Consider the following 8,405-nt stretch of genomic DNA (forward strand, 5'->3'; position numbering starts at 1 on the left):
GACTAAGAGAGAATCAGGTTAATTGAGGAGTCTAGGATAGGAGCTAGGGTAGGAAGGCTTTTCCTCCCTGTTCTTAGATAGGGAAAGAAAGGATCTGCAGCTGAGTGCATGAAGGCCTAGGTAGAGTCTGTATCTGAGTGCACGGATCCCTGCAGCTATGTGCGTAGGGAAGTTTGAGTCTGTAACCTTTGATTGAAGATCAATAAAGAAAGCTTTCCTAAGAATTCTTGAGTATTTTTGTTTATCTCTGTTAATGTTATATGCTACTGATGAATGATTTGTTTATGAGATATTGATTGAATGTTACATGATTCTCTTGAATAAGTCTTAGTAATGTATGCAACGCATGTTTAAATATTGTCGTGAAGACTCGGATGATTTCTCTTATGTTTACTAATGACTTAAGTAAATCTGCATGAACACTAGTTTAGAACTACTCTCTCATGCATGTAAGTAGGTGAATTTACTATTAGTGGTCCTCAAGGATTAATTGTAGACCTTTGCGAAGGTCTGAAGGCCGATTTAATAGAGTTACAACAATGTTCCCTAAGAGTTTATCAATCTGCATAATGGTAGATCTGAGGCACTGGAAGACATCACACTAGTTTCTCGATGAAAAAACTCGGTTCTTGCATCCCCCCATATTGCTTTGAGTGAGATTGTAGCCTGCACTATGTGAGTTGTTGCCAAATGGGCCAGTAGTGTAGGGTTTTTTTGGTTTGCGCAGCTAACTCTAAACCTAGGTGAGGACCCCCTAAGCCAAAAAATGTAGAGAAGATGCGAAAATGCTGCGCAGATGAAGTTCTGGCGCCAGTGGTTTCCCTTATTGTGCAGTGTACAAAAGGCATACAATTGAATTGGGAAAAGGTACCTTTGTTAGGAGTTCCTAGCGAACTTCTGAGAAGCCTATGGCGAAACCAAGTCATTCCACTACACTTGGTTGTTGCTGCCAATTGTGCTCATTGCATGGAAATTGCTGGAGGATAGCCAATTTTCTCCGCTCGAGGAAGGATTACTGGAGGAAGTGCAATTCGCTTCCTTATGGTCTACAAATGATGCTGCGTGGATTTCTGAGACGAAGATATTTTGGATTCTTGTGGAAATGGATCTTCGTATGGAAATCAATCAACGTCTGAGATTGTCCCCAACCTTGTTCATGTAGTTGTCGGCCTATGTGGCATTCAAGGCTAACTTCCACAAAGTCTATATCCAATCGCAGAAGGATCCCAAGAAAAAATGGCACCAATTTCCCTATTTGGTGTCAGAAACAGACGTGGAAGAGGTTGTAGCATCATGGCCTATAGAGTGGCACACCTCGTCAGAAGTAGATGTTGGGACAAGCACGGGCATGGGAAGTTATACTGAGAAGAAAATAAAGGAGGCAACTAAGCAAGCTGCACATACCCTCAGAGAACAATGAAAGAAGGAATCTATAGAAAAGACTTGCATTGAGAAGGAATGTGTTTCTGTAGAGCAGGCAGAAAAAGAATAACGCAAGTCCCAGAAAGGTGATAAGTCACCTTCACCGGAGACAAAGGAAGAAGAGCTTCTAGGACAAGACGGTAGAGGTGATGAGGGGTAGATCACCCCATTTATTTTGAAAATATGTGGAAAGGAGCAGAAAGGTGGAACACGAAAAAAGAAAAAATCTGATAAAACATAGGTTGATCCCATGGTGTTGACAGAAGGTGACCTTGATGAGATAGACGATAAAGTCAACGATACAACGACAGAAGTGATGCAACAGTTTGAGCAGCAATACATGTAGATGTTGGGGAGCATACACAAGGATCTATGCGAGTTGTAGATCTAAACAAGAAGAATACAAGTGGGTGTTGGACAAGTGAGCACGGAGCAAGCGAGCCTGGCACCCAAGACAAGCCAAGCAGCAGATATAGTAAGGACCCTAGATCTTAGAACTATACACTTTCCTGACGGATCCATTCACGCAGATTCCGGTGACGTTTTCATTATACTTAGTACAATAAAGAAAATAAGAATTAATATAGCGATGCTCTGCAACAAAACCCTCCACACACTACATAAAGTGGTGGTAGATGAATTGAGAACCAGGGAGCAGTGTGCCCTCAACCTCATAAGTGAGTACAAAGTCAACAATGAAAAAATTCCTGTTGAAAAGACACAGGCTCTGAAGGCATGCAAGATAATGCCTAAGATTCACATCCCAGAGGATGCACAGCTAGAAGCCAAAATAAGAAAACTAGCCACTGGTGTGTGTGAGGCTAAAGAAGAAGTTGGATGAGTAACTTTTGAGTTCAACATGAAGATTGCAGAGATGTAGCTAAATTTGCAGCCTACGAATCCACCCGAGGTCTCGGAGCAGTGCGGAATCACAATAAAGTAAGGCATGGCTACCTTGGATGCCACAGTCATTGGCTGTGTGGCATTGTTTGAGCAGGCTATGGAGCTAGTGACCAATCTGGAGGAGGATCCAAACCTGCAAACATTGAACACAGAGGTAAGGGAGCTGCAGCACCAATATGATAAGGTCAAGGCAACTGCGCACTCCTTAGCACTAGCACAATGCCTTGCCAAGTTATAGGAAGGAAACAAACTACTGGCACAGGTAGAGGACATGTAGAAAAAGGAGGCCTGGCTAAAGGCTAGGTTGTGGCCTTGGTTGGAGGAGGCTTATTAGGTCATGAATTCCATTTAGGATAATCTTAAAGGACTGCAAAAGACACAACAAACGATGAGGCTGGAAGTAGAAGGACCAACCACTGAAAAATTGATCGAGGAGGTTCAACAGGTAGTGGCATAGAGCATTGCTAAAGTTGCAATAATCCAAGTGGAGCTCAGGGGTCTTCGTAGTCAGATCATAGTGCCAGCAGAGTGACTCGAGGGCAAGTCACAATATTTGTGTTGGGGGCATATTGGGATGGGGTCCCCTAGGTTATTTTTGGGTTAAGATAACCCAAGTTTTGGTACAGTTTTGTAAATAATGTAAAGTCTCCGCGATTTATGGATGTAGAGCGCGTAGATGAATAGGAGTCAAAGGGGCTTAGCCCCTTGTTTTATGTAAAGTTTTGAGTCATTTTTGAGATTCACCCATGGTCCACAGACCATGGCATTGTATGAAAAGTATATAAATAGTGAGTCTTAGTGAAGGGTCAAGTAGACTTAGAAGAACAAGAGGGGACTAAGAGAGAATCGGGTTAATTGAGGAGTCTAGGATAGGAGCTAGGACTGGAAGGATCCCCTCCTTACACTTAGATAGGGAAAGAAAGGCTCCGCAGATGAGTGCACGAAAGCCTAGGTGAAGTCTGCAGCTAAGTGCGTGGACCCTTGCAGCTGTGTGCGCAGGGCATTTTGAGTTTGTAACCTTGAATTGAATATCAATAAAGACAGTTTTCCAAAGAATTCTCAAGTATTTTTGTTTATATTTGTTAATGTTATATGATGCTGATGAATGATTTGTTTATGATATTGTTGGGCCTCCAAAATGTCTTTAAAATGACATCCACTTTCACCTTTATCGCCACCATTTCACTCACATGTTGCAACTCCATAACCATATAACCTTTCATTAGCCACCATTTTCATAAATATATGGGTTAGGATCCTTATTTACCAAAGTTATTTATTTTATGTGTTTAAAGTGAATTTATGATTAAAAACTAGGAAATTAACATGGTTTCATGTATCTATATATGTGGCTTGATTTTCATGACATGTGTAGGTCATTTTGAAGCTTCCAAGGCACCCTTATGTGGCATCCAATGCTCAAATTCGAATTCCCTTCAAAGGATATTTGGATAAAGGTCAAAGAAGGATATGTGTCCTATTTGGATTGTAACTCTATGAGGTGTCTCATCATTTCTTATTTGGATTAGAACTCTATGAGACACCTAGGGGATATGTGTCTCATTATGAGCTATTTGGTTGTAACTATATGAGATTTTAGTGGATCCTCATTAAATAGGGTAGCTTCTTATGTTTTTGTATAAATAGGAGAGCCTTCTCTTTTGAAAGGCTTGTGTAAAGTTGGAGAAATGCTCATGTTTTTAATAGAGAATTTGGAGCTTATACTTGGAAATTTGAAGATTTAGTTTTGCTTGCATATGGAGCTTGTTCACTTGCCATCCTCATACACCATTGGAATGGCCATCTAATGATTGTGTGATTTAATTGATTTTATAGATTAAAGTTTATTTTCTTTCTTAGTATTAGTTTTAGAATGACTGTGTAATCTTTGCTTTTCTAAAAGCATTTCAATATGGAAGATTTATGTATTTTCTAACTGGATTAAGTTTGAGGCAAGGGCTCATAGTTATTTAGTTTCCTTTCATGTTCTGTTATTTACTTTCTTAGATTAAACCATCAATTCATTGTATGATTGAATAAAGGATCAGGCCAAGAAAGTGACTTCAAATTGGGTGATTGAATGTTCAACCTATGCAATCATTGAGCTTTACTTTTTTGTGCTTTTATATTTGCTTTTAAGATCCTCATTTAATTGTATTAAATGATATTCCTAAAGATCATTCTAAGAAATTGATTTAATTATATTTCAAGATTGAATGGTTGAATATTTGATACATGCAATTACTGAGTTATTTTCTGCACACTTTACTTGCTTTTCTAGGACATTAGAAGTTAAAGTATAAATAGTTGCTTACACATCATCTCAAGGAGGTAACACTTCATAATTGAATGCTGGAGTAACTAAGTATACATTAGTTGTTTTTTATTTCACAGGTTAGTTGAATTTCATTTTCATTATTTGATTTCATGGATTAGATGAATTGGTTTTCGTTATTTTTTAGTTAGATTGATCTAAACTGAAAGACAATTTCTAGCACATACATTTCACGCATGCTTCACGAGTTTATGAAACCCCTGGGTTGACAAATTAAATGATAGGCAATCACTTTGCCCCAACAGATATATTGATTTAATGTTACATGATTCTCTTGAATAAGTCTTCATAATGTATGCAATGCATGTTTAAATATTGTCATGAAAACTCTGGTGATTTCTCTTATGTTTACTAATGACTTAAGTAAATTTGTACAAACACTAATTTAGAAATGCTCTCTAATGCGCATAAGTAGGCGAATTTACTGTTAGAGGTCCATAAGGATTGGTTGTATACCTTTGCGAAGGTCTGAAGGCTGATTTAATATAGTTGCAGCAACGTGCCCTAAGAGTTTATTGATTTGCACGAAGGCATTCTGAGGCGTTGGAAGACATCACATTAGTCTCTGGATGCAAAAACTTGGTTCTTTCATCCCCCCATATTTCTTCGGGTAAGACTGCAGCTTGCACTAGGCAAGTTGTTGCTAAAAAGGCCAATAGTGTAGGGTTTTGTTGGTTGGTGCAGCTAACTCTAAACCTAGGTCAAGACCCCCTAAGCCAACAACAATATGCAATTTTGATAAGATGCATGTTCTCCTAGCACAGTGTTGTTGCTAACCATTGAGATGGACAACTACCTTATGCATGGTACCGAATCTGGAATACAACATCCACCTAACTGTCTCAAGGGACAATACTTCATCCAGTATCGCTTTCTTCAAATCTGCTCTAGCAGATTCTATAACCTATTCTCCTCACTCCTTGGCCATCTGTAACTCCTTAGCCATTCGATCATTCTCTGCTATCAAGAAGAAAACACTCGAGTTGGCGGCTTTGACATATGCTCTAGTAGCATTAGTCAATGCAATTGGATGCTTGCACACATTGGATATCATCACTCATTATTCAAACTGCGTGGGAGATGCATGGACATCTAGAGTAGTCACTCTGCTTGATTACAAATCTCTATGTTGTGACTCATCGAATGATATTTTGTGCATCTCTGCTTCCAGATTGTCTTCAAGGATCTCAGTATCTCCTTGATTGCTCAGGAATTGATTTTCTTCCAGATCTGGTGAAGCTGATGGGTCGACCTCTTGGTTGCAAGGCATGAGGTCAATATCCTTTTTGACTCTGGCTACTCCATCTCTTTATCCATATGCTCAAGTATATGTTCAATCTCTTGAGTGAAGTCTTGCTCCTGTGACTGCTCACCCTATCTGCTTTGTGCCAACTGCTCAGATGAGTCTACAACTTATATGGGTGCAATTTCATTAATATGTGCATGATGCGCCTCCTACCATGTCCGTCCCTGTTTTTCTTCCATCTCATGTCTGCATAGTTGTTGTTCTTCCCAGATTTGTTTCTTCAACTCTTGCAACTCCTTCATTGTTTCCTCCATCCTCTTTTTATCTCTCTTCCTTTTATGTGTTCCTCCTGTCGCATTGTCACCTCTTCGCCTCTATCTCCAAAGCTGATTTCTCCACAAGTGGGTCTACTTTGAACTTACATAATTGTTCTGCCTCTGCATTTTCAACAATCTTTCTCTTGCCTTTGTCATGCACACGTATGCTACTCCTTGCTACTGTTGATGATGATCCTCTCCTAGATTTTGCTTTGCTAACCATTCCACATCTATGTCGACCAGTTAATTGAACCTAGAGAAGCTATTAAAATATCTCGATGGATCTTTCTCAGCCCAATGACACACCCCATGGATCCAAGGAAATTGTACTCTCATATAGTGATCCTTTACAAAGCAATGTGGGTTGTATGGATTGAAACTTCTCGTGCCGAAATTAAATCTTTTAAACTCTTCTATATCGACATCATCATGCCTGAAATTTCATATCTCGTACAATCGATCCATAATGGAAGAGTAGGCTAGGGTGCCTTCTTCTTCTGACGCAGTCTAACTGACAGTCTAGTCGAGATGTGTTATGACACTTCTTGCATGACAAGGTTGTCCATGTCAAACTTTGATAAAACATGTGGAGGCTTCTCTGCATTGTACATCTATATTAAGGTGCCAAGAGGTGAGGCATACCAATTTGCTATGTCGATCAATGCCTCCATTGTTGCCTTCGACATGCAAGGTGGATCCTGCTCAAATATCATCTTGCACATTGGGGTGACAAAATGGTCTGACAAATGTTTGATGACTCCACGGAAGTTGCATTCAGAAAACAGTTTACAATAAGTGTCTAAAGAGATTTTCGCTAATGTCCATGCCCAACTCAAGTCTGGGAACTACTGACAGGCACATATTGCATCCAGAATGTATGCGTACATGTATATTTTGCTTGCTAACCTTTGGGTAGTTTCTAGGTTCCTGTTACCTATTCCTTCAGCATGTGAGCCAAGATGTTGGACTAGTTGCATGGTTTTCCTTCACTATCCGGTTGGTCCAACGTGATCACCCAAATCTGTGGGAAGGTCTCTATGCTCTCTTGGCCATACAAGTGGCATGAAAATATGACCGAGTACTGATATGCCTTCTGTAGTATCTTCATCTTGTAAATCTGGTTTGGTGTCATCCTAAACTTGGCTGGCTCCTTCACCCACCTCTTCAAGATATCCCTAGAGTTTGCACTGTTACTGGGTCTGAAGAAGGGTGTCTCCATTATGATCACTTGCTATGACAAGTGGTACATTTGTTGATAGTCCTATGACCTGAAGGTAGCAATCTCTTTCTCACTGATATTGCATAACACCATTGTATTGGGATCAATGTGCAAGATGATCCAATGTATCATGTTCGTGCATGGAAACGTGAAATACCTGCATGCAATCCGGTATAAGCCAGACTTGTGAATATTCACAAATACCTTATGGTCTTCCAGATCTTCCCCAAATGTGCCTAAGAATGTATCATTGGTGTCCCACCATTTAGTCTTGATGTATTTGTCTACGACCATTTAGTCTTGATGTATTTGTCTACAAGTAGCTTATTGTCTTCGTAAATCGACAAACTCATAGACACTTTCTCAATTGCATCTCTAGTTGCACTTACATCAGTGTCCTTTGACCCTGCTCTTGGAGGCCATTGAACCTGAACTACTAAGAGAGGGAAGAAAACCTATTATACCTGGTATATGGCGACATTCATGGAAAGAAATCTATCATTTGAAAACTAAAGAAAACTTGAGGACAGGCATGCAACATACCCTAGAGACTGATGGTAAGGATTGCGCAATTTTCACCAAGAGGTCGAGAGACTGACTGCTAGAATTGCACAAAATGTAGTCTGGACTGTCGAGAGGCTAGTTGACTCTTGGAATTGCGAATTGTGCAATCCAAGTTGACCTTCTGGGGGATGAAATTGCACAATACACAATTTTAGTCAACAAGGCGTGCAGGGCGAAGGACTTTATTACACAATTTTCTGGGTCAGCAGAGCACTACCTCTCAGATTTGCATAGAGCAAGCATGGAGGACAATGTCTCGCCAGTTTTCCACATTTTTTTGTGGGAATCTTATTTGACTGTTCTGCACAATTCTGGAGCCCATCAGGCTTCCCAACAGATTTGAATAATTTCTATAGGGAAGGTTGGTTCCCCTCTAGAATTGCACAATTTTCTGGGGGA

Source organism: Pinus tabuliformis, chromosome 1_2 (assembly GCF_031772625.1).
Source record: "Pinus tabuliformis cultivar Carrire ecotype Pingquan chromosome 1_2, CPIR1, whole genome shotgun sequence".
NCBI lineage: Eukaryota > Viridiplantae > Streptophyta > Pinopsida > Pinales > Pinaceae > Pinus > Pinus tabuliformis.